The following is a 26,252-nucleotide window of genomic DNA, read 5'->3' as shown; positions in this document are numbered from 1 at the left end:
TAATATGGTCTTTTAACGTATTAATGTTATGGACATTTAATAATTATCTTGACAAAAAACAAATACTATAAATAATTTATTATTAATAAAATTATGAAATTATTTACAATTTGATGACTAATTCATCGCCCTTTTTTATATGTTAAATTTTTCATAGAAGTTTAAAAATCATTTTATTTTCTTTAAACATGTATAACTAATTTATATTTTTTTATGCCATACTAAGTCATAATATAATACTTCTTCATATTTTACATTAATAACCATTGTTTTTATATATCGTCTACAATTCTCTAATTACGTCTATTTGTTCAATTTTTTATATGATATCGAATATTCATCGTAAATACATGGTTTAAGATGCCAAAAAAATTATTTATTTGGTGAATATAATACATCAAATATTACAAATACATTATTTAGTTAAATAAATAACCAAAAACCGAAAATTCAAACCCGTACTGGCGCGCGGATCAGGGTCTAGTTATTATTAATCCCAGCATGGGAGAAACTCGAAGAATAATCCACGTAGCTGCTTTAAATAAATATGGTGACAGTTCTTACATGTATGTGGCTAACATGTCTCCGTTCTCAATTTTTGTTAAAGAAAACTGTCGGTCCCCATTTTACCAAAAACAAAAACAAATATTTCAATTTTCTGCTTAATTAATTTTACAAATTAACTATAAATGCTATCCGATCTTTTAAAACGTTTTTATTCAAAACTTATCGTAGGAACCAAGCTTAAAAACAAATTTAGCTGAATGATAAACTTACGAAAAAACATTATCAAAATGATCCTTTATATGTAAGTTGAAAGACTAAAGTATATGTTTATATGCTAACATAATTAATCATTTATATAACAATTAATTAAAAATCGTTAGTGTAAGACTACCACGTCCATAATGGGACTCCACGAACCTCTAATTCACTCGTTTTCTAGAATCTCACTCTCTCTTTATAAACACCAATCTCCGATCATATTCAAACCATCTGAAAACATTTAGTTAAGAAACAACAACAACAGAGCACTAAAAATGGCAGCTCTTGCGACCAAACAGTCTCTGTCGTTGCTGTTATCTTCTCTTCTGCTCTTGATAGGCGTATTGAGGGAGCGGAAGTAACTGTTAGTAACCGATAACGCGAAGATAACGTTGAATTCTGCGAATGTCCGTTAACTAAGCCTTCTTAAAATCTGTTGAATTCTCAAAGAATGTCCATAAATTAAGGATCAAGAGTGGATTAAAACCAAAACTCTAAGTTTATATTAATATCAAATCAAAGGTGTCTCTCACAAATCCAATAGATCACTATATATAGCAAAGCAAAAGTCCTAAAGCTGCTAGGGATAAGGACAAACGAAACCTAATTGAAAACATAAAAAGAAACAAACATAACTATGGAAAAGGAAACAAGAAAACCAAAGCCTTTTGGGATAGCGATGTATGCTACATCAGGTCTCCCCTCCTGAGAAGGAGTCGTCCACGAATTCCGCCAGAGTATCATCATCCGGTTCGTACTTGAACAAATGGCGAACATTAAACACGTCGGCGGTGTTGACACGGGAAGGTAAAGCAAGACGATAGGCATTAGCGTTGATCCTCTGCAAAATCTCAACGGGACCTATCTTGCGAGGTTTTAGTTTATTATACTGTCCCACCGGAAAACGTTCCTTGGTTAGAACAGCCCACACGTACTCGCCAACCCGAAAATGGACCTCTCGACGCTTTCTATCGGCATCACGTTTGTACTTGATCGTTGTACCCTGTAAATTCTCATGTGCTTTGGCATGTATGCCAGTTAGCTCGTCCACAAGCTCCATAGCTCGGCCGTGAAACTCCCCCGGTTGAGGCAGGGTTGTTAACGCTAAGGGCCCCCGGGGGACGACACCATACACAACCTTGAAAGGGCTGAACCCGAGACTGCGATTGTTGGCATGATTATGAGCGAACTCCGCTTGACAAAGAAGAGAATCCCAAGAGCGAAGATTATCACCAACCAAACACCGCAACATATTACCTAAGCTGCGATTGAAGACCTCTGTTTGACCATCAGTCTGAGAATGATACACCGAGCTCATATTCAAACTGGTTTTCAACAACTTCCAAAGGGAACGCCAGAAGTGGCTGATGAACCTAGAGTCACGGTCGGAAAAAATTGAGATAGGAAGACCATGCAACCAATATATCTCGCGAAAGAATAGCTGAGCCATTTGCACGGCATCCGTTGTCTTTCTACACGGAATAAAATGCGCCATCTTTGAGAACCTCTCGACGACCACGAAGATTGAATCATTGCCACGTTGGGTTCGTGGTAGGCCAAGGACAAAGTCCATACTGATGTCGCTCCACGGTTGCGTCGGCACCGATAATGGCAAATAAACGCCAGCATTGGAGGCTTGCCCTTTGCCTTTTTGACATGTCGTGGAACGAGTCACGAATCTCTCCACATCACGTCGTAATGTTGGCCAGAAGTAAAAATCGGTGAGGAGTTTCAACGTCCTATCCCGACCCACATGTCCCTCACAATGCAGTTCTTGTATAATATGTAGCCGCAAACTGTAGTCAGGAACACAAAGGAGATTGTCTTTAAATACAAACCCATCCACCAGAGAGAACTCCGAACGCACACCAGCCGTAAGGTCTGCAAATATGGCCGAGAAGAACGGATCCGACGGGTAAAGGTCAGCGAAACATTCAAAGCCCGTAACAGAGACCCGCAGTGTAGAGACTAAGGCGTGCCGACGGCTTAGGGCGTCTGCAACTCTATTGAGTTTACCCGATTAATGTTTAATGACGAATGTAAACTGTTGTAGATAAGCTGTCCAAGTCGCATGTCGCGATGAGATTTTGTCCTGCGTTCCTAAATATTTTAACGCCACATGGTCGGTGAACAAGACGAAATCTTTATGTGCCAGATAATGGCGCCAGTGTTTGATAGATTGAACTATCGCATAGAACTCGATATCATACGTGCTGTACCGAGCCCGTGCACCAGCCAACTTCTCACTATAGAACGCCACATGACGTCCACCTTGACTCAAAACCGCGCCAATCCCAAGTTTCGACGCATCGCAATGTAATTCAAATGGAACGTCAAAGTTAGACAATACTAAGATGGGAGCCGTAGTAAGTTTGTTCTTGATCAATGTGAAAGCCGCAGAGGCTTCATCGTTCCATGAGAACGACACTTTCTTCATGCAGTCAGTTATTGGCGACATAATGGAGCTGAAATTGTGAATGAATCGCCGATAGAAAGAGGTCAAGCCGTGGAAGCTACGAACTTCAGAGGTCGTGGTTGGTGTTGGCCAGCTTGCGACCGCCTCGACCTTTTGTGGATCCACCCACAAGCCGTCCGCGGAGACCACGTAACCGAGAAACAAAACCTCGTTCGTACCAAACTCACACTTCTGTTTGGCGATGAACAGCTTGTCCCTGCGGAGGACGAGTAACACCTCGCGGAGATGCTCTAGATGGTCCGCCATTGTGTTGCTGAAGATAAGAATGTTGTCAAAATAAATGACTACAAACCTCCCAATAAATGGCCGTAAATGTCACATCCCCGATCCTGAATAGGATCGTTGGGACGGCCATGGATCGAGGAAACGTACTAGCCAGTCTTAAGACATGAAGGCAGGCGTTCCATGGCCAAGAAAGAAGGTTAAGAACATAAGGAAACTTAGACTTAACCTTGTAAGAGCAAAGAGACAGCTAGGACGAGCAAGACAGTAGCTGGAAGAAGTTTGCGAGAAGCTCGACCAGCTCATCGGAGCTAGGCCAAGTTCACTCCAGCTCAACCACTACTAAGTTAGCCCCACTAGCTGGACTACTAGCTCACTCAGCTGAAGCAGCTGGGGGTCAGCTCATCTCAGCTAGACAGACTGCTCGGGTTTCGGGCCGATGGACCGAGCCCGGGTCAGTGGTGGGCTGTGAGGTCCAGCCATGAGGCCATGGACTGTTGGGTCTTTGGACAATGCCGTGGGCTAAGTCTAGAAGGCTTGGGGCGTGGGTTGGGCTTGTGACCGACCCCAAACCCAATCAGAAAGGGGCGATGGGATGCAAGTGGCCAAAAGGGCACAACCTTTGGCCGATGGTGCCCATCCGCTAGCAAGTCGTGCCTGTTCGTGGGGCAAGACTTACCCCCTCGTTTTCTATAAATATGGGGGCCCTCCTGTTGATTTCAGTATCAAATTCCAGAGTAAAATACTCAGAGAAAAACGTAGAGAAAGAGAAAGAGAGAGAGAGAGAGAGAGTTCCGGCCAAGGAAAGGCCGAGTTTAGGGTGGTTAGGTTTCCGGCGACTCTGATCGTTTGTGAAGCAACCTCCGACCAAGATGGGAGATCAAGACAAGGAGAAGAACGTGGAGGACCCAGAGGTGGTTCAGAAGGTATGTGATGGGCCGTGGCTCCATCAGACCGAACGGACGGTCCATGCAATCGCACCGTGGCTCTGTCGGTTCCTAGTCCCATCCGGCTTCTCTTACTTGTTCTATCCGATCTCTTTCTGTTCTTTCTGTTTACACACGAAGGGTTGTGTTGGTTCAGTCCAAGGGACACATCCCTAGGACGTGGCCATTCCTAACCAAACCGCTAGCCTTGACACAGGTCGGCTATGCGGATGGTTCGAATCGCACCATGGACTGGGCGGTTGGGATAAACGGTTGGACATGTCCCAAAAGGCACGAGTTGCCAAAGGTCACGAGTTACCAAGGGTCACGAGATACCAAAGGTCACGAGATACCAAAGGTTGTGAGTTACCAAAGGGTGTAAGTAACCAAAGGGTACAAGTTGCCAAGGGTTACGAACATCAAGAGGTACGAGGACCAAGAGGTACGAGGATCAAGAGGTACGAGGACCAAGAGGTACCAAGGACCGAAGGGGTGCATATTCCAAACGGTGTCTATTGAGACAGGTTGTGTCCGATCCTTATGGATCAGTCTATGACTTACTAAGTCAAGACATGATTCATGGTCTGTCTAAGCCAAGGAAGAGTCGCATGGTCCGATCGGTTGCTAAGCCTACCAGTTTGGACTTGAGGCTTACTCGGCCATTTGGATCCAGGCCCAAGGCCGGATCAGGTAAGGAAGTCTGTGGGGCCATTGAGCCGGACTTCATGGACCGGTCGCACCTAGATTCTTTCCGGTTAGACGGATTGGTCTTTGGGGACGATTCGGACCTGTTCGTGTGTTCTGCTTAACTATTCTGGACCGTCTATCGGATTCTAAGTCAAGGGGTGGTTGTTTGTATGACTTAGGATACGGTAGATGGGTTCATAACTTCTTTTATTATTATATTGTTTGAGGTTTATCTATGTTCTAGGAACCAAGCCAAGCATTGTAGAATCGTCCAGTTCTACTCTCGGTTATGATTAATGCTTATCTGGTTGTGGTTTCAGGAACTAAGGATGGTTCTGGTCAAGCCAAGGAGCCGTGAAGGCTCGATCAGTGAGAGGCTGTGTAACGTGTGGTTAGATGATGCTAGGGATGAACTAGTGATTGTTTATGAAACTGTTAAGAAGTTGTGTATTGGATCTCATGTTTCTAAGTAATACAATTTATACACATTTATATTCCGCTGTGCTATATGTTCGTTTGTTTATGAACCTCATATTCGAATATGACTTAGTAAATAAAGGCTTAAGATGAATCGAACAAGCAAAGAAATTAATAAGTAAGCATTCGTATCCAGTTGGGTCGAGAGACCAGGAACGGGTCTTACAAGTTGGTATCAGAGCATGCTTGATTCTAGGATAGTTGGGTTATGTAGTCCACACACACACGCAGCCAGCTGATTAGGTCTCACGGTGAGGTTTGATTGTTTAGTCTATGGATTATTCTGTTGTGTCTATGTTGAGTATATTTTGTACTAACAATGTTTGGAATCCTTAGGCTGGAAAAAGCAAATCGGGAAAGGCCCGAAGGAGTAAGAAAACGGCTGGTCAATCTAGTCGAGGGGCTGCGGACGGAGCTGGTCTGTTCGAGTTACCAACCGATCAGGTTGAGACTAACACCGGAGGTGTGTTACCGTCTGATCCAGCTAACCTTACCGGGACGCAACAGGACGGTCAGCAACATCAGGAAGGTGATGAAGAGGAAGTGGAATCCTCGAACGCTAACCGTGATGGTGACCAGCGTGAGAAAGTGGCCGATGGTACGGCTAATGCGCCCGCGGCACTGTCCAAGAAGGACTTAATAGAAGCCATGAAGGTGATGGGTAACCAGGTGGCGGCTATGACTCAACTATTCACGCCACTAGTGAATTCATCAGTTGGTTAAGCTACACCTGTAGCTACGGCTACACCTATTGCTACTGGTCCAGCTGTGGACGCGGTTGAGGTGATCGAGATCGATCCACCGGAAAAGTCTACAAGAAAGGTTGATTATCTGAGTCTGCTTCAACATCTATCCAGATTGGGTACGAAGCATTTCTCAGGTAGCACCGACCCCATTGTGGCAGACGAGTGTAGGAGTAGGATGCTCCGAAACTTTCAATCAACTCGCTGTCCAGAGGATTACAAAAGAGACATTGCGGTTCACTTCCTAGAAGGGGACGCACATAATTGGTGGCTTGCAGTGGACAAGCGCACCAAGGGAAGTCTCGAAAGTTTTGCGGAGTTTGAAGGTGAGTTCAACCGCAAATAATTTCCTGCTGAGGCTTGGGACCGACTGGAAACTAAGTTTCTAGATTTGGTCCAAGGTCGCAGATCCGTACGGGAGTACGAAGAGGAGTTCAACCGACTCAGACGGTTTGTTGGAAGGGAGCTGGAGGACGAGGCAGTCCAGGTTCGTAGGTTCATCCGAGGCCTAAGGCAGGAACTGAAAACCCACTGCTCAATCCGCACCTTCAACACTGTCGGGGAACTGGTTGAACGAGTGGCTTTGCTGGAGTCTAACTTGGCTGAAGAAGCTAAGCTTAAGGCTAAGCCACAGCCTGGCCCGTCGGGCAAGACAAACGATAAGAAGAGAAAGTGGGACCAGGTGGACGGAGGTAAGACCTCTGGGGGCAGACCTGAATGTTCCAAGTGCGGTAAGAATCATCCCGGTGAGTGCTGGAAGGCCATGGGGGCTTGTGTACGATGTGGCAGTATGGATCATACGATTCAAAATTGCACTCGTCCAAACCGATTCTCAGACCAGTCCAGTGGCAGCGGCTCCGTGACTTGCTTCCTATGTGGCAAGACGGGACACTACAAGTCGGACTGTCCTAAGCTGCAAGGAGGACAAGGGAAGGGTCGTGGAGACACAGGCAAGTCGACCCAGAACAGGCCGACCACAACACCAAGGGTGTATGAGCTGTCCCGCGACGAAGGCGCATCTAGATCGTTTGATTCAATCTCTGGTAATTTCTAAATTTATCTTTTTACATTCAAGTAGAAATGCTTGGTCTGGAACCTAGAATGTCTAGGGGATTCTGATGGGGGTCTCTGATAGGAACCCTCATGGTTGGTGGTGTGGAAACCCACGTACTTTTCGACACAGGGGCTACGCATAGTTTTGTGAGTCCGGGACTGGTCTGAAAGGGTCTGTTATGTCTGGACGCTGGAGATAATTTTGGGATAGTGAGGGCAGCTGGAGGGCAAGCCATGAACTCACTAGGTCTCGTGTCAAATATCCCAGTGTCAATTCAGGGAAAGATATTCCCTGTGAATTTGGTCTGTGTCCACCTAAAGAATCATGAAGTGATCCTAGGTATGGACTGGTTGGGAAAGTATCGGGCCACTCTCGATTGCCATAGAGGTCGTGTGCAATTGGAGACTGGGCTTCAACCGATCCAGTACCAATGTATGTGTCCGGCTCAAGAGAAAGTGGTGGTTTCAGCAGTTCGAGCGATTCGGATGCTGGAACAGGGTTGTCAGTCCTTTTTGGCTACAATTACAACTACAGAGCCGGGCAGTTCTGTCTGTCTGAAAGACCTTTCAGGGACTCGTTGGTGTCGAAGTTCCCAGATGTGTTCCAGTCGCCACAGGGTGTCCCCCCTGATAGGTTGGATCCATTTACGATTGAACTAGAGCCAGGGACAGCTCCGCTGTCCAAGAGTCCGTATCGAATGGCTCCAGCCGAGATGGCCGAGCTAAAGAAGCAATTAGAAGAATTGCTGGACAAGGGGTTCATACGGCCAAGTAGCTCCCCTTGGGGTGCACCAGTCCTCTTTGTGAAAAAGAAGGATGGTAGCATGCGTCTGTGCATCGACTATCGGGGGTTGAACAGGGTTACTGTGAAAAACAAGTACCCGTTGCCCAGGATAGACGAGCTGTTGGATCAACTCAAAGGAGCCAAGTGGTTTTCGAAGATCGATTTGGCCTCAGGGTATCATCAGATTCCTTTGGAGCCAAATGATATTAGGAAGACGGCATTTAGGACCAGGTACGGTCATTACGAGTTCGTAGTGATGCCGTTCGGTCTGACCAATGCACCTGCTGCATTCATGAAAATGATGAACAGCGTGTTCCGAGATTTCTTGGATGAGTTTGTGATCATCTTCATTGATGATATCCTAATTTATTCTAAGGATGAGGAATCTCATCGGAAACACTTGAGAGCCGTGCTGGAACGATTACGAGAACACAAACTTTATGCTAAACTCAGTAAATGCAGTTTTTGGCAGAAGAGTATTGGGTTCTTCGGCCATATTGTGTCCGACCAAGGCATCTCAGTGGATCCAGAGAAGATCAGGGCAATCAAGGATTGGCCCCGACCACGCAGTGCCACGGAAGTCAGGAGCTTCCTAGGGCTGGCAGGTTACTATAGAAAGTTTGTGAAAGGATTTGCAAGCTTGGCTCAGCCTATGACACGGTTGACTGGGAAGGACGTCAAGTTCACATGGTCTGAAGAGTGTGAGGGATGTTTCTCCGCACTTAAAGACATGTTGACTAGCGCTCCCGTCCTGGTTCTTCCGGAGGCTGATCAACCATATGTGGTTTATACGGACGCGTCCATCACTGGACTAGGTTGCGTATTGACCCAGCATGGGAAGGTCATCGCCTACGCGTCCAGGCAGTTGAGAAAACATGAGGGAAACTACCCCACCCATGATCTAGAAATGGCTGCGGTAGTATTCGCCTTAAAGATTTGGCGCTCATACTTGTATGGTGCCAAAGTTCAGATACTTACGGACCATAAAAGTCTGAAGTATATTTTCACCCAGCCTGAGTTAAACTTACGGCAGAGGAGGTGGATGGAATTCGTAGCTGACTACGATCTAGACATCACTTATTACCCGGGAAAAGCTAATATGGTAGCAGACGCTTTGAGCCGGAGAAGGGTTGATGTATCGGCTGAACGAGAGGCGGACGACCTAGACGGTATGGTCCGAGCTCTACGGCTGAACGTGCTGGCCAAGGCGACCGAATCATTAGGGTTGGAGGCGGTTAACCAAGCCGACCTGTTTACTCGAATTCGTTTAGCCCAAGGTCAGGACGAGAACCTCCAGAAGGTTGCTCAAAATGACAGGACGGAGTACCAGACTGCGAAGGATGGTACCATCCTAGTCAATGGTCGGATCAGTGTTCCTAATGATAGAAGTCTTAAGGAAGAGATTATGAGCGAAGCTCACAAGTCTAGGTTCTCGGTTCATCCTGGTGCTACCAAGATGTATCAAAACCTTAAGAAGTTCTATCATTGGATCCGTATGAAGGCAGATGTTGCCGAATGGGTGGCGAAGTGTTCCACTTGCCAACTCATTAAAGCAGAACATCAAGTGCCTAGTGGCTTACTACAAAACTTGCCTATTCCAGAATGGAAATGGGACCACATCACAATGGATTTTGTGACTGGCTTCCCTACCACCAGGAATAAGAAAGACGCGGTTTGGGTTGTGGTGGATCGCCTAACCAAATCAGCATACTTTCTGGCCATCCAGAAAACGGACGGGGTCGATCAGATCGTACGCAAGTACATAGACGAAATCGTCCGACTGCATGGTGTTCCGGCAAGCATTGTATCAGATAGGGACCCAAGGTTCACATCTTATTTCTGGAGAGCTTTCCAAAAGGCTTTAGGAACTAGAGTGAACATGAGTACTGCCTATCACCCACAAACGGATGGACAATCTGAACGGACGATCCAGACATTGGAAGATATGTTGCGAGCATGTGTCTTGGACTGGGGTGACTCCTGGGAAAGACATTTACCCTTAGTGGAATTTTCTTACAACAATAGCTTCCATAGGAGCATTGGCATGTCGCCATATGAAGCTCTGTATGGACGGCCGTGCAGGACCCCGTTATGCTGGACCCAAGTGGGGGAGCGTAGCATGATTGGTCCAGAGATAGTCGAAGACACAACTGAAAAGATAAAATTCTTGAAGGAAAAGATGAAAGAGGCACAAGATCGAGCCAAGAACTACGCAGACAAAAGGAGAAAGGATCTGGAGTTCGCGGTCGATGACTTGGTATACCTCAAGATGATAACCTTCAAGGGACGGGTGAGAATTTCCGGGAGAAGGAAACTCGACCCGAGATACTTAGGTCCATTCAAGATTATTGAACGGGTTGGTAAGGTGGCATACAAGTTGGATTTGCCGACAGCAATGGATGCATTCCACAACGTGTTCCATGTCTCCCAACTCAAGAAATGTCGAACGGATCAAGATGTCATTGTACCAGAAATTCCTTCTGATCTGGGTACGAACTTGACCTTAGAAACAAGGTCGGTTCGAATCTTAGATAGGATGGAAAAAGCAATGAGAAAGAAAACAATACAGATGGTCAAGATCGTTTGGGATTGTAGTGGACGTGAGGAAATCACTTGGGAGACCGAGGCTAGAATGAAAGCCGACTATCCTTAGTGGTTCAATCAGTTCATGGACGAGGATGCACTTGATTCGGATTCGAGGACGAATCCCTTGCAAGTGGGGGAGACTTGTCGCATCCCCGATCCTGAATAGGATCGTTGGGATGGCCATGGATCGAGGAAACGTACTAGCCAGTCTTAAGACATGAAGGCAGGCGTTCCATGGCCAAGAAAGAAGGTTAAGAACATAAGGAAACTTAGACTTAACCTTATAAGAGCAAAGAGACAGCTAGGACGAGCAAGACAGTAGCTGGAAGGAGTTTGCGAGAAGCTCGACCAGCTCATCGGAGCTAGGCCAAGTTCACTCCAGCTCAACCACTACTAAGTTAGCTCCACTAGCTGGACTACTAGCTCACTCAGCTGAAGCAGCTGGGGGTCAGCTCATCTCAGCTAGACAGACTGCTCGGGTTTCGGGCCGATGGACCGAGTCCAGGTCAGTGGTGGGCTGTGAGGTCCAGCCATGAGGCCATGGACTGTTGGGTCTTTGGACAAGGCCGTGGGCTAAGTCTAGAAGGCTTGGGGCGTGGGTTGGGCTTGTGACCGACCCCAAACCCAATCAGAAAGGGGCGATGGGATGCAAGTGGCCAAAAGGGCACAACCTTTGGCCGATGGTGCCCATCCGCTAGCAAGTCGTGAATTGTTTTAATTCTTCACGCGTCTTGAAAACAGTTTTCCATTCATCCCCCGGTCTGAACCGAATTTGGTGATATCCACTTTTAAGATCCAATTTGGTAAAGATCGAAGCTTTTCCGATTTGGTCAAGTAGATCGTCCAAGCGGGGAATCGGGAATCGATATCGTGTAGTGATCTTGTTGATTGCTCTACTGTCCACACACATATGCCATGATCGATCCTTCTTTGGAATAAGTAGGGCAGGCACTGCGCAGGGGCTCATACTTTCGCGCACGTAACCTTTAAGCAACAAGGCTTCGACTTGTCTCCATAGTTCCTCATGTTCTTCGGGGCTCATACGGTACTGTGCGCGATTAGGTAGAACTGCATTAGGTACAAGATCAATATGGTGCTGAATATCCCGAAGTGGTGGTAATCCCGCAGGGAGTTCGTCCGGGAAGAGTTCGTGAAACTCTTCGATGATAGGTAGAAATTCTGCAGGAATTGGTAGTGACACAGCTTTTTCTGTCTCTATTGCGACTAAAGCAAATATCTGAGAAGTATCGCGCAGCACTTCGTTGAATTGTGATTTGGAAACGATGATCAGGTTTGGTTTAGACGGGTTTAGTTCCTTAGGCGGCACGCAGGGGACGGTAGCAGCGTGATCCTCCGGCCTTCAAACATGAAAGATTTCGTGTTAGTCTTACCGTTGTGAATAACCTTTCGATCGTATTGCCATGGGCGCCCAAGGATGATATGAGAAACGTCCATTGGGGCGATATCACAACAAATTGTGTCTTTATAGAAAGAGCCAATGGACAATGATATAAGGGTTCTCTTCGAAACATAAACCTCGGTGCCAGTTTTCATCCATATAAGGCGATATGGGTGGGGGTGGTTTTCAGTGGTGAGGGCGAGCTCGCGGACTGCTTCTTCGGAGACGGCGTTCGCAGAACAGCCCGAGTCGATGACGAAGCGACATACTTTACCTTTCACCGTACAAGTCGAGCTGAACAAGGTTGTTCTTTGCCATGCTTCGGTTGTCTTTGGAGCTAGACAATTTCGTCGTTTCATTAGGAAAGTTCCCGTGTCGCCGGAGACTTCTTCTTCCTCCACGTCGTCGAATTGACCGTCTTCTGTGTCATAAACTGGATCCCCAGTTATTTCTTTTTCATTCGCAAGTAATCCACGACGTCCTTTACGAAGGCAAGCCGACTGAATATGACCTCGTTCGCCACAGGTGAAGCAACGGAGAGCGTTGGGACGAGAAGGTCATGGTTCCACGGTTTCATTCGGACGAGGATCTGTTGTTGTATCCCGACCTGTGGACGTTTTTGAATCATCTGTAGTGGTCGTTGTGTTGCGCGTTTTGGTATTACCGGACCACTGATTGGCGCTGAGACGGGTTTGCTGTTCCACTAACAAAGCTCATTGACGTGCTTCAGCGACAGAGCCCGGGTCGAATTGGTGGAGCATGTTCTGAAGCTGGGGTTGCAACCCTGCTATAAATCGGGCTACTAACTGGTCTTCGGAGTCATTGATATCCACTCGTGTGAGCATCTGGTAGAACTCGTTAGATTAGTCTTCGACAGAACGTGGTCCTTGTTTTATGTTATGAAATTTCTGTAACAAAAGATGCTCAAAGTTATATGGGATGAACGTTTTCCGCATATGTTTCTTGAGCTTGTCCCATGCAGTTATTTTATCTTTCCCGCGTCGAGAACGAGACAGCTTAACTTGGTTCCACCAGGACGCGGCGTGACCGCGAACCCGAGTAGTAACTAAAGGAACTTGCTTGTTGACTGGTACTTCTTTGAATTCTAACAACTCATCGACTGTTACGAACCAGTCGAGAAGCTCTTTCGGCTGAGAACTACCATGAAACTCTGGGATATCGAGTTTTAAACCTGATGTCCAACGGGTATTCTCGGCGTGTCTGGGGTATGATCTCAATCATGCTGCTGGCGTCGATTGTTGATGTTGTCTCCGAAAGGGTTATCTTCTTCGGAATCATCATTGTCGTCTTCAAACACCGTATTGTGACGACGGTTTTGGTGCTGTTGTGGCCGTGCGTTTGCTGCGTCTGCTGCATTGGCTGCGTTTGCTGCAAGGGCGGCTTGAACTCCTGCTTGAACTCCGGTCTGAATTGCATCAGCCATTGTTCGTCGCATATTATCTTGAAAGTTTTCTTGAAAATCTTCGAGAAACTGTTGCATCTGTGTCCATTCATTAGGACGCGGAGCCATTGAAACCGAAGATCGATAATCACGATTAGAATCGTAATCAAAGGTCTCTGATACCAAATGACGGAGCGGAAGTAACTGTTAGTAACCGATAACGCGAAGATAACGTTGAATTATGCGAATGCCCGTTAACTAAGCTTTCTTAAAATCTGTTGAATTCTCAAAGAATGCCAAGAAACTAAGGATCAAGAGTGGCTTAAAACCAAACTCTAAGTTTATATTAATATCAAATCAAAGGTGTCTCTCACAAATCCAAGAGATCACTATATATAGCAAAGCAAAAGTCCTAAAGCTGCTAGGGATAAGGACAAACGAAACCTAATTAAAAACAGAAAAAAGAAACTAACATAACTATGGAAAAGGAAACTAGAAAACCAAAGCATTTTGGGATAGCAATGTATGCTACATCACGTATCCACCGGAAGTTTCTACGACAACTTCGACATCCCACATCCCATGGGGTAATGGTCGTGCCAAGATATTTGAGTCTGGACAGCTCTTGACATGCACTCTCGACAAGATCTCTGGTTCAGGTTTTCAATCCAAGAAAGAGTATTTATTCGGAAAGATTGATATGAAGATGAAACTTGTCGCTGGAAACTCAGCCGGAACAGTTACTGCTTACTCCGTACGTAAAAATCAACATTTATCTCCTTTTTACGTTTAAATTTTTTGGCACTGATTGTATGATTTTGATATTAAGGATAATGTTTTCACAGCTTTCCTCTAAAGGCGAGACATGGGATGAGATAGACTTCGAGTTCTTGGGTAATGTTACAGGACAGCCTTATGTTCTCCATACCAATGTGTTCACCGGAGGTAAAGGTAACCGTGAAATGCAGTTCTATCTCTGGTTCGATCCCACCGCGGATTTTCACACTTACACCGTCCTTTGGAACCCTCTCAACATCATGTAAGTAATGTGGTTCAACCCGATGTTCTTTTACATCGTCCTTTAGAAGCTTGATCTGATACATGACGGTTCTTGATTTTCTTGATATCTCTAAAGCTTTCTTGTGGATGGAATCCCGATCCGGGTGTTCAAGAACAACGAGGCTCACGGTGTGGCTTACCCGAAGAGCCAGCCAATGAAGATCTACTCAAGTCTATGGGAGGCTGATGATTGGGCTACACAGGGTGGTCGAGTCAAGATGGATTGGACTAACGCACCATTCAGCGCTTTCTACATGAGCTTCAATTATGTGGACTGTTGTAGCCGGACTTCAGTGTGGAACTGGGTTACGTGCAATGCGAATAGCAACTCGTGGATGTGGACTACACTTAACCCCAATCAGGTTGGACAAATGAAGTGGGTGCAAGATGATTACATGATCTATAACTATTGTACTGATTACAAGAGGTTCCCTCAAGGTCTACCCACGGAATGCAACCTTGGCTGATTGTGTGTCCGAGCAAATTCAAGCATGTTGCAGTTTGTTTCTTTCTTTCCTTCTAATTTGATCTCATGTTTTGTTGATTTGATCCTGTTATTCTTTTGAGTTTCTATTTGTTTCCCTTATTGGGTAATTGATTATACTTGGGCTCATCTGTAATAATTTCATTAATATGATTAAACTGTTGGTTTTTTATATCGTGACATTTAACCAGAGTACCAGACCAACCTGAGAATTGAGGAAAGAAACATACTTTCATAACATAGGGCATAAACAGAGTATTCTGTTATGAAAACAGAGCTAATTACGGAACTCTATGCACTAAGAACAAATTAGAGGATCACATTTCTCTGTTATTTTTCCTTCACATGGGCCTTGGGCTTTTTAACACACAAATAAACACAAATTTGTTTTCGTGATTAACCGTTCAATTTTATACTTATAAACTAAAATGATATTATTTAACTTCTAATCACTTTGCATGTTCGAAAAATTAGAATACTATATTTAATACAGAAAATTCAAGAACTTGATTTTTTCTTAGAATGTATAGTAAGTCCATGTTAGCTAATTCAACTAAAAAAATCGACTTTACATATTTGTTCAAAAAAAAATCGACTTTACATGTTTGTTCAAAAAAAAATCGACTTTACATGTCACTGGTACTTCAACTACATATTCCTTTTCAAACTCACATACATAACCGATAGAACTTTTGGCGTCTGATTGATCATATATCAGGTATTATCATCGTTAGACATCGTTAGAATGAGAAGCTTTGGGTTTTTTTTAGCTCTTCAGCAAATTTGGATACGTGGATGGCGCAGGGTGTGGTTTGAAGGGGACAATCTGTACAATTGTTAATCAAGTAAAGGACCATGTGGACTTAGGAAACCTTCTATGTGAAATTCGACATTGGATACAACTTCTACCGGAAAGCTCGTTGGATTATGTGAATCGGGAAAGGAACCAAGCGGCAGATGCTATTGCTAAAAAGGTTGTTCATCAAATAGTTCTAGTATATTTTATCATATTCCATCTGTTAGATTGATTAATTTCTTGAATTATACGTTTACGATTTAAACTAATAAAGCTTTTATGGTTTAAAAATTCAGATATAATCATTGCAGTTGAAGTACTTTTTCATTCATAACTTGGAATCTATCATGGTGTATCTAATAAAAAGATTTAGATTGATGTGACACCTTTCGAACACACCTGTTAGAGCATCTCGAATGAGAGGATTTAGTTTAGGGGTTCTAAAAGTATTATATATATATATATATATATATAATTGAGGAGTTTTAAATTTTATGGAAAACTTAACCCAAAGTATCTGTTTTTAGATATTTTGGATTATGTTTCTTGTAAAATTTAGAGTTCCACAATTATATATATACTTTTAGAACTCCAAAACTAAAATCTTTTAATAAGGTTGCTCTTAGTTAATTATGTCAAAAACTCTTAAATCGGTATTTATAGAACAAGCAAAATAAAACGAAAATTGATAAAAACGAGATGATAACAAAGGAGTTCAAGAAAACTTGTTGGTCTGTAGTAAATGATGGACAAGATTGCTAACTAACAAAGTTTATAAGACTGCATTGTGTTTGGACGGTGACACTCATCTCTTCAGTCACATGTCAACCAAAGCTATCAAGATTCAATGTATCGATTTCGACGTGAAAGAGATGATAAGTATTTTAAATTGGTTTTAATAATAAAAGATTATGACTTAAATAATAACACTAATAGAAAATTAAACATTAACCGAAAAATAAAATCTATCTTTAATATATTTCATACAGATTAAGATGACATCTAATAATTATATGCATACAAATAAAATTAAACTGTATTCAAAACACCTTTTGTTTAGTTAGTAATTCATTCATCTATACTATTAAAATATAAGTCATTACTTATTTCATATGTATTTTTTTTGTCCATTCCTAAAAGAATTATTAAATTTTACATAACTTCATTATAATATTTTTTAGGGAAATTTACTAAAATGATACAAATTAATTGTGTTATTACTAGAATGACTCATATTTATTGAAAATTGTTATAAAAATTTTCTGGACGAAACTGCCCGTACCCATAGTTAAAAAAAAATCATTACCAAAGTGTCCTTACCAATTTTTCGTTGGCAGATTTATTTTCAAAAAAATAAATCTATCAAATAATAAGTTTATTTATAAAATCTTTATAGAAAAAGAAATCTACTGTTATATTGGTGTCAGACTTTTTAAGAAACGTCAGATTTGTTTTCACGACAGAGTTAATTATCCGATTTAAATAGATAACAGACTTTTAAAGATATGTCCGGCGACTGAGGTAGCAGATTTGTTATAAATGGTAGATTTTTGTGGTCAACTTATTTTCTTATGTACCGACTTATTTTTTTTGTTCGACTTATTTTCTTATGGCTGAGTTATGTGTCCGGCTTAAAAGTGTTGGTAGACTTTATATTTTATATGGTGGCAGACGTTTTAATTTATGTTGTGGCAGATTTGTTGACGGAAATCTGGATTTATGTAAACCAAACTTAATTTAATATTCAATTTCAACCGAGTTTACATTAATTTTGAATCTGGTTTATTTTTAGGTTAATTAAGATCAGAATTAGATATCAAATAATGAAGTATCAACAAACTCCAAGTTCTTTTGTTGGTATATTTGACGTCTTTTTGTGTATATGTATACATATAGAATTGTTTCACGTATCATTGTCCAAGTTTCTTTCATCACCTGAAGCATAAGGTCTGGATTTAACTTAGTGCACGATTATTTTGTAAATACAAATATGCTTCTATAAATAGTGTTACTAGGGGCAAAGTAAATAAAAAAAATCTGTATGAGATTCTTGATGAAACTATAAGAGCTGGTGTAAGAGCACTCGCGGTTGGCATATACAATAATCCGACTAAAAGAACATCAGCCTGTGTACTGGAATACTTGTACATTACAAAAAAAACAACAAAAAACTACATAAGCAATTTAAAAACAACATGCATACTACTTAGTAAACTTAAGGAGCCTCCTCGTAGATTTCTACAGCCATCTTCAGATGTAGAACTGGAATAGTATTGTCATTCAAGCCGTTAAACATGCACCCTATTGGTAAACAGTGAATATACTTCAAAGTGTATAAACCCACAGTCTCCGAGGTTCAGCTCTTGTGGTATTGTCTTCTTTCTTTGCACCCTGAACTGCTTCTCACTTTTCTTCCACATTTTAGGAGACAACATCTAGCTTAGCAATGTCGACAACATTCTTTTTCTAAAAGAAACTAAAAATATGAAAAGCCAGAAGTGAACTGAGAAAGAATAAGATATTAGCACAAAAACTACAATTAGTATACCTTATAAGTCAATTAAGGGAAACTGTTTCTACATATATACTAAAATTGTAGAACACATAATGAATAAGTGAGTTACTATCATGACTATACTAACTCAAACTGTTAATGCAAATATACTAAATATGCAGAACACATAAAATTAAACTAAGAAATGAGCATCAGACTACCATTGATGCAATACACATAAAACTACGAAGCCCAAGCTGAGAAAGGATTGGAACTGCGACAAGCGACTGGTCCTTGCACCCAGATTTTCAACACTGATGCAGGATACACCAATCAAAGACAAATTCAACTAAGTGATGAAAGCATAGGTCCTGCTGGACGCGGAACCACCGAGCCGGACTCAAACCCCACTGGACAGTTAGATTCACCATCGCCCACAGGCGGATAGATCACGCCCTGACGACGAACTCGGCCTCACTGGTCACAAGGCAGAAACCAACCGTAGCTCAACCACACCATATCACCATTGAGAAAAGTTCTATCACCTTCCAGTACAGCCAAAGACCTTAAAACATCGATTAAAAGTAAAGAGGACTCATAGAGGCCTTCTCACAGCACATGTAAGAGCACCGCCGCCGGAAAAAGTATCAGATCCGAGAGACGAAACGGAGAGACGCGAGAGAGGAAACAATGTTTTTAGGTTTTTTTAGAAAATGCTTTTAATTTTTCGAAAATACTGTAAAATGACAGCACGTAAATAAGATTTCAAGGGTATTTGTGTATTTTGACCTTCTATGAAAGTTATTCTGGTAATTATAAAATAATATGCATTATTTTAGCCATTACAAGTAAAATATGTGTCATTTTAAGAAATTTCTCTATCTTTTAATATCATTTTTTGAAATACTAATAAATATCTTAAAGAAATGTCTAACAAAATCTTTCAAATATCTTTTAGAATCTTTTTAAAATATATATTTCGAAATTAGTTAATTAATATTTTAATTATCACAAAGTATAATTAGAAACTAAATTTTAGTTTAGTTTTGATTGTAAACAAAAATTAATAATTATATAAAATACTTTAATAATATTTTAATAATAATAGTAATAATTTTAAATTGATTTAATTTTCAAAATTAAATTGAAGAAAAATTTTAAAAGATGTTTTAAAAAGAAATATTCATTTCTATTTCTAATTTAAAAATAAAAATATATATTATCTATTTAGCACATAAATTATTACTTATTTCATATGTGATTGTTTTCTACAATTTACACTCCCTTCATAGATAAAACTTTTGATCTTTATTCATATCGTATATATAAGACTTTAGTATACTCTAATTAACGTTTGTACATTCTCCTGAGTTAAAAACCAATTCGATTTATTATTTAAACAACTATACTAAATTGTTTTAATTAATCATTATATATCATATTCTCTATTATGTAGGTTCAACTTAATTTAATTTTCACATATTTTTCAAATTTAGAAATAAAACAAAAATTATGTAAATCAGTATTGTTACATGATAATGTTTTCAAAATAAATTTTGTTACAAAAATTCAAAATTTATAAAATTTATAGTAATAATATTATACATCACAAAAATATTAATATTAAATTAGATAGTATATAACACCAAATTATATTATTTTACTGCTATATTTTATTGCATAACCTAAACTATTTTAATATTAAAGAAAATCTGCACGGTCGTGCAGGTCAAGATCTAGTTACTAATTAATAGGTGTCTTCAATTTTTCGCACATATTATGAAATGTTTAACAATGACTATCCTAGTCATGTTTCATTAGTATATATCATAATATTAAATATAGAAAAGGAACAATAACTACATATATAAATTTCTTTAACATCTAACAATTAGACGTAGAGGTAGTAAAGATTAATATGCCATTCGCTTTTTCATCTTTTCTTGTGTTCAAATTAACATCACTTTTAGGGTCATGCATAGCCTTTTAAATTCAGAATTGAATTATAAAGTCATATTTGAAATTTCATGCTATCTCATCTCATACACCCACTAGATACACCTTTACTAGGGTTAGTTCTATTTTTTTTACGTCAGTTAACTGCCAGTTAACATTAGATAGCCATTTACATGTACAATTTGTTTTCTACATTTTATATTCTATGTATACAGTATATGTTTTTTTCTTCTGAATGTTTTTTCCAACTTCGAAGTATTAGCAAACTATCTCTCAGACTAGAACAACTGTTTTCTATTATTCTTAAAAAAACAAAAAAAAACAATATGGCATCGTAAGCTCCGGTGTTTCGGCAGTGCCGGCCTGACCTAAAGCTGGGGAAGCACCAGATTTGGGCGTCAAACTGATTTATATATTTATGGGCATCACATAGAACAAAACTTCCATGTGGTTGTGTACCTCTTAACTGGTTTAAAGGTGCAATGTTCAAATCTGTAAGGGCGTCAAAATTTGTTTTGCTTTAGGCAATATTATATTCGAGACAAATGATGATAAATTTTAACTAAGGATTTTAACTAATCTGTAAATTTTTTTCTCTAGGTAATTTTAACTAAGTATTTTAACTAAGAGACAAATGATGATAAATTTTTTCTCTAGGTTGTTTCTCTAAAAAGTTTAAGAATAGGTTTAGTTTCATCATACGGCATCATATACAGTATAACCTCTTTAAATTAATACTCTATAAATTAAAATACACTAAAAATCTCTATAAAATAATATAATTTTATAGTCTCAAATTGAGTTTTTGGTTCAATTAGTATATCGATAAATTAATATCTCTATAAATTAATAAAAAAATTATAGTTTTGGTGTACATTATTAATTTATACAGGTTTCACTGTATATACATATTCGGAACTATTGTTTTATTGTACATCATTATTGTACAGCATTTATTATACATATCAAAAAATCTATATCATTAATTCTCCAACAAAAAAAATTAAAACTACAATCTTTACCGATCAAGCCCTTAATTATTGTCCAAAAAGAAGACTTATCACTAACAAAGGTACTAATGTACAATTTTTTCAACCTCCCAATTTTTTTCTAGGTTGTTTCTCTAAAAAGTTTAAGATTAGGTTTAGTTTCATCATACGGCATCATATATATACAACTATTGTTTTATTGTAAATAAATTATATATTTTAATAAATTACAGTTATTTTATTTTTACTCCAGAAAACTCATAAAATTAAGCTGTGGAAATTTGACTATGTATAACACTTATACATATGAGTTTTCTGGAGTAAAAATGTGCATCTAGGAAATGTTTATAGAGAATAAAATATCATGAAAACATCAAAATAATTGTAAGAAAAAAAAAAGAAAACTTATACTATAGATCAAAAGTCGAATCTTCTCTATTAGAAAAAAGAAGTACACTTTTAATTTAACCTTATCTTGATGTGGGGTATTACAAGTTTTGTCACTCATATATAACACAAATCGAATAAATTCATTAATGGCAATTTAGCAAATTAACTACCCCTAAGATTATCACATATTTCGTACGTATGATCACTATAATTCAGCCTACTAATGGTTTAATGTACCCTCCCCAATAATGACATTTAAATATGTGGCTCTGACTGGTTGGGCTTCGATTAGTAAAGCTAACACAAAAAACACGTGTGTACTATAGGAAAATATACATAAGTGTGCAAAAATCAAGATATTACAAATAGGGGTATTACAATTAATTTCTATGAAAACTAGAGTCTTTGTCCGCGTTTAAATATTTTAATTTTAGATGATAATCTATGGAAAAAAATATTTCATTGTTTAGTTTAATTAAGATTTTATTAGATGTTGTATCACAGGTTTTTCCAGTTTGTGAATTAATTGATGAGGATAGACTTTGGTGGAAGAATTAATTTGAAGACGTAATATAAAAAGTTGTTAAGACATGAATAAAAAAATATCATTTGGATTCGCCATATAAGCAATAATGTAAATTTACTCTAAAATTATTTTATATTAAAAAATAAAATTTTTATAAAACATATGAAAATATATTTTATATTGAAAATAATAAATATAATCTTTTAATTCTAAGATCATATTGCAAATTTTATCAAATTTTAGCTTCGAATGTTGACTGCACCAAACCACCACTTAACATAAATCTCTACATATACCTATGTATCTATACATTTTTGTTATTATTAGAACTAGAGATTTTACCGCGCTACGCGCGGTTTATTTGTTATAAAATTAATATTAAAAATATATATTATAAAATTTTATATTTATTTTTTTAGTGTTTATTATTTTGTAAATAAGTATTTATTATAAAAATGTGAAATCTGTAGGAGATTTCGTTCTGTTTAGATAATACAAAAATTACTTTGGATGGATTATGTGCAATATCATATGCATATATATTTGTGATTGATATTGTGTATAAATATGTAACCTTGCAATATTGTTGGTATAGCAAGAAGCAAAATTCATCAATTGGTGATGTCAGACATAAATTGACATTTATATAAACTTATTTGGTATAACAATGTAAATAAAGATGAAAAAGTCTAAAAGTATATATATAATAAACTGGAGGTAACAACTAAAAAAAATCTTTGTAATGTAATTTTTTTGATTCAAAAGTTTCCTTTCTATTCAATTTTGTTTTTAATAATTGTTAATTTTATTTATCCTAATTGTTAAACAAAGCCCTAATTTGATAAAAAAACAAGTTAGTTAAATAACTTGTTTTTAATGGAAAGTAAACACTAATATTAAAAATAAAATTTATAATTATATTTTAAAACTAAAACATGATTTTGATATTTGCTTATATTTTAGACGATTTATATTATTTTATCAATATATACATATTTAATAAAATTTATTGATCTATGGTTTAACAACAGTCTATCCAGTGATCTGGTGACTATGAAAATAATCTGGTTTAGTGCCCAAGTTGAGTTTAAAATATTGACAGGATCCATAAATCATTTTCCTATTTTTCTTTATTTTAATAGTGTTTTAGTTTCTTATATTTATTAATTTTTGTATATATATATTCTTATAATTATTAGATGTCAATATATATATATACATCTTCTGATTTTAGCAACTTTTTACATGATATGCTACACCGTTTGATTCTGTGATTTCTATTATTTGAGTGAGGAGAAAAAATTGTGTTGTTATGGCTTGTAACCGAATAAACCAGATCATTAGAAATCCATTCTAATATATTTAAAATTATTCAAAATTTTTTTTATTGATGGATCATATAAACAACCAATTTTTAAGGCTTATTTTTTTAGTTCAGAGGGGTTTATTGGTGTCATATAAACAACCAACTTTTTATGTTTTATTTTATTTTTTAGCTTAATCTGAAAATTTCAGACTCTTTCAATGATTTATTGTTTTTATTTTGTGGTTATCTTGTGTTGATTAATTAATAGAGGTCAGGTTACACAAAGAATGAAGATCCCATAGATGAGTTTTAATCAAAAGGTGATATTAGTATTACCCATATCCTAAACAGAGAACTCTTTTCACCAAAATGGAAAGCCCGAAGGCATATATGTTTGCAGCTGACCCTGATTATAAACAAAGTGATATATTTCGAGTTTCCTTTTAACACTGGCGTATTTTCTATGAGTATAAGGAAAAATAACGTGATTACAGGAATGATAAACAAAGCTTTAGTACGTGTGCGAGAGTTAAGAACTTCGTAAGTTATTTCTTACTACATCATATATGGTAATATCTGGCTCTTGATATAATCTTCTGGAAATTTATCTTGCCTAGCAAGAAAAGATGAATACAAAAATTTGAGACTTGAAGTAAGAAAGCTACAAATGATCAAAAAGATAGATCATATACCTCATTTGTTTCCTATGCTAGCTACTACAGATACAATATCTTCCTACATAAATTCCAATTCCTTTTCGCTAAAACTACTTTAGACAATATATATACCTCTCCTCTGAAATTAATACAATGTATGAACAATATATAAAGTCTCATCAATAAATGTCAAGCTCACATCATCCTCCCTGAATCTTCCAGCGCTAGTTCACCTCCAGTAGCATATTCCATTACAATAGCGATATTCATTGGTGTCCAAAATCACCTGAAAAAGTCGAGTGAGGTGTGGCTATTGGTTAATAATCTCTGTTGCCACGTTTTCAAATGTGGTTCTTGCATTGCCTTCCTCTTCTTCTTGTTTCTTGGAGCTCATGGCCTGAGAAATGGATTGACCATGTATACAGCAAAGCTCCATAGAAAAAGGACACGCTGAGACAACCCTGTTGAGTTATAAGATTCTGAGTTTCAAATCAAATGACAGACTAATAATAAACGTAACACTTAATGGGCAATGGATGCAAAGTTGATGAGCAAGTGATGAAGTAATTTGATATTGATTGAAGCAATTGACTGTAATAGTTAAAGTAAAGTGTATAAACCTTCAGAATTATGCTTTATATCCGCCAAGACATGATTTCGCACAGAAGCATCAATTGCTTCAAATTCCATATCATCCGCCCACTGATGAATCTGATGTTATCTTGAACATGAAGCTGATGCACATGAGTCAGCCACCATTCCTGTCATATATTGCCACCTTAAGCATTTAAGTACTTTGTTTAAAAGAAACGTATTGTTAGATCAGGGAAGACAATCTTAATCGAAGCTTATTATGATGGGAAACTGAGATTTAAGACAAACAATAGAAGAAATCTCAAAACCATTTAGAAAATAAACATGTCCTAAGTTCAAGCTTTGAGATCGAAACCAAGATATTAATAGATACATTCTTAAGAGATCGTACGGGTGGTGTAAATGCAAGTGTTTGGAAATGAGAAAGTAAAAAGCTGTATGGTGCGATCAGACAGCATGTCTCATAACAGAGGTCATGAATATCGGTACATGAAATCCAAAGTATGAAACCTTGATTACTACTCTTCCACCAGAGATGTCTTCGCCTTTTACAAAAGATTTTATAAAAAAAATCGATACTTAATTCTACGTGTTAGAACAATAGAGTAGAAACTTTATGGAAAAGAAGAAAGCAGGAAGATGACATAAGGGAAGTTACATGCATGTCGAAACTGAGATTTTAAATATTGCGTCTTTACCACTCACAACAGGTTCAGGAGAGATCTTTACACCTTCTACCTTAACCGGAACCAACCTGATCCATCATGGTTTTGAAAAATTAAAATGTATATTATGAGAAGATAAAAATATGATTCCAGTCAAATTTAAATATATCATCTGAGTGTCATTAAACTTGATACAAAGAGAGGACAACAAAATCATACCCCTTTCGGAAATAAACTTTTGCCAATGTCAAAAGGAAGTAAACTCTGAAAAGCATCTTGATCCTCAGTTTTTACGCTCCGAGTAACAGCTTGCTATAATTCTTAAGAGGAGCAATCTACAAAATTGGTCGATCCAAATCATCTATGCAGCAGAACAAACAATTGCAGCAAGAGCTTCATAGTTCATAGTAAGATCTGAAGTTATATTGAAAGCCTTGTTCAAGACTATCCCAAACTACGAATATATATTTTAAAGTTTCTTGAATTTTTTTGCCTCAAGAGTCAAGACCCATTAACGGTTCTGTAAAAAGAAATATACTTACATGTGTTGGTCATATTGATCCAATAGATGTAGTACAGTCTCTTCCTTGCTCTTGTAATCACGCATGCACTTCATGATCCTTCCGTGAACCTGAAACAGAGCAACGAAAGAAGAGCGTAAGAGATTATATAATGTAACTTCTAACGGATTGATGATATGATGGATTCTTACGTAAGGCATCACCAGCATTAGAAGTAGTAGGTTCTTGAGGTGTTTGTGATGTTACAGCATCATCATCTCTTTGGATATTACATAGACGTTGTTGCTCTTTCTCTC

At 38.7% G+C, this 26,252-nt stretch overlaps 1 pseudogene; it reads left to right on the top strand.

Moving 5' to 3' along the window:
* The first annotated feature begins 468 nt into the window (after positions 1-468).
* On the top strand, positions 469-16,961 carry LOC106399747 (annotated as a pseudogene).
* Positions 16,962-26,252: the final 9,291 nt, after the last annotated feature.

This window comes from Brassica napus, chromosome C9, assembly GCF_020379485.1.
Source record: "Brassica napus cultivar Da-Ae chromosome C9, Da-Ae, whole genome shotgun sequence".
NCBI classification, from domain to species: Eukaryota; Viridiplantae; Streptophyta; class Magnoliopsida; order Brassicales; family Brassicaceae; genus Brassica; species Brassica napus.
The sequence above is the reverse complement of the archived record's forward strand: the minus strand, read 5'-3'. Positions and strand labels throughout refer to the sequence as shown.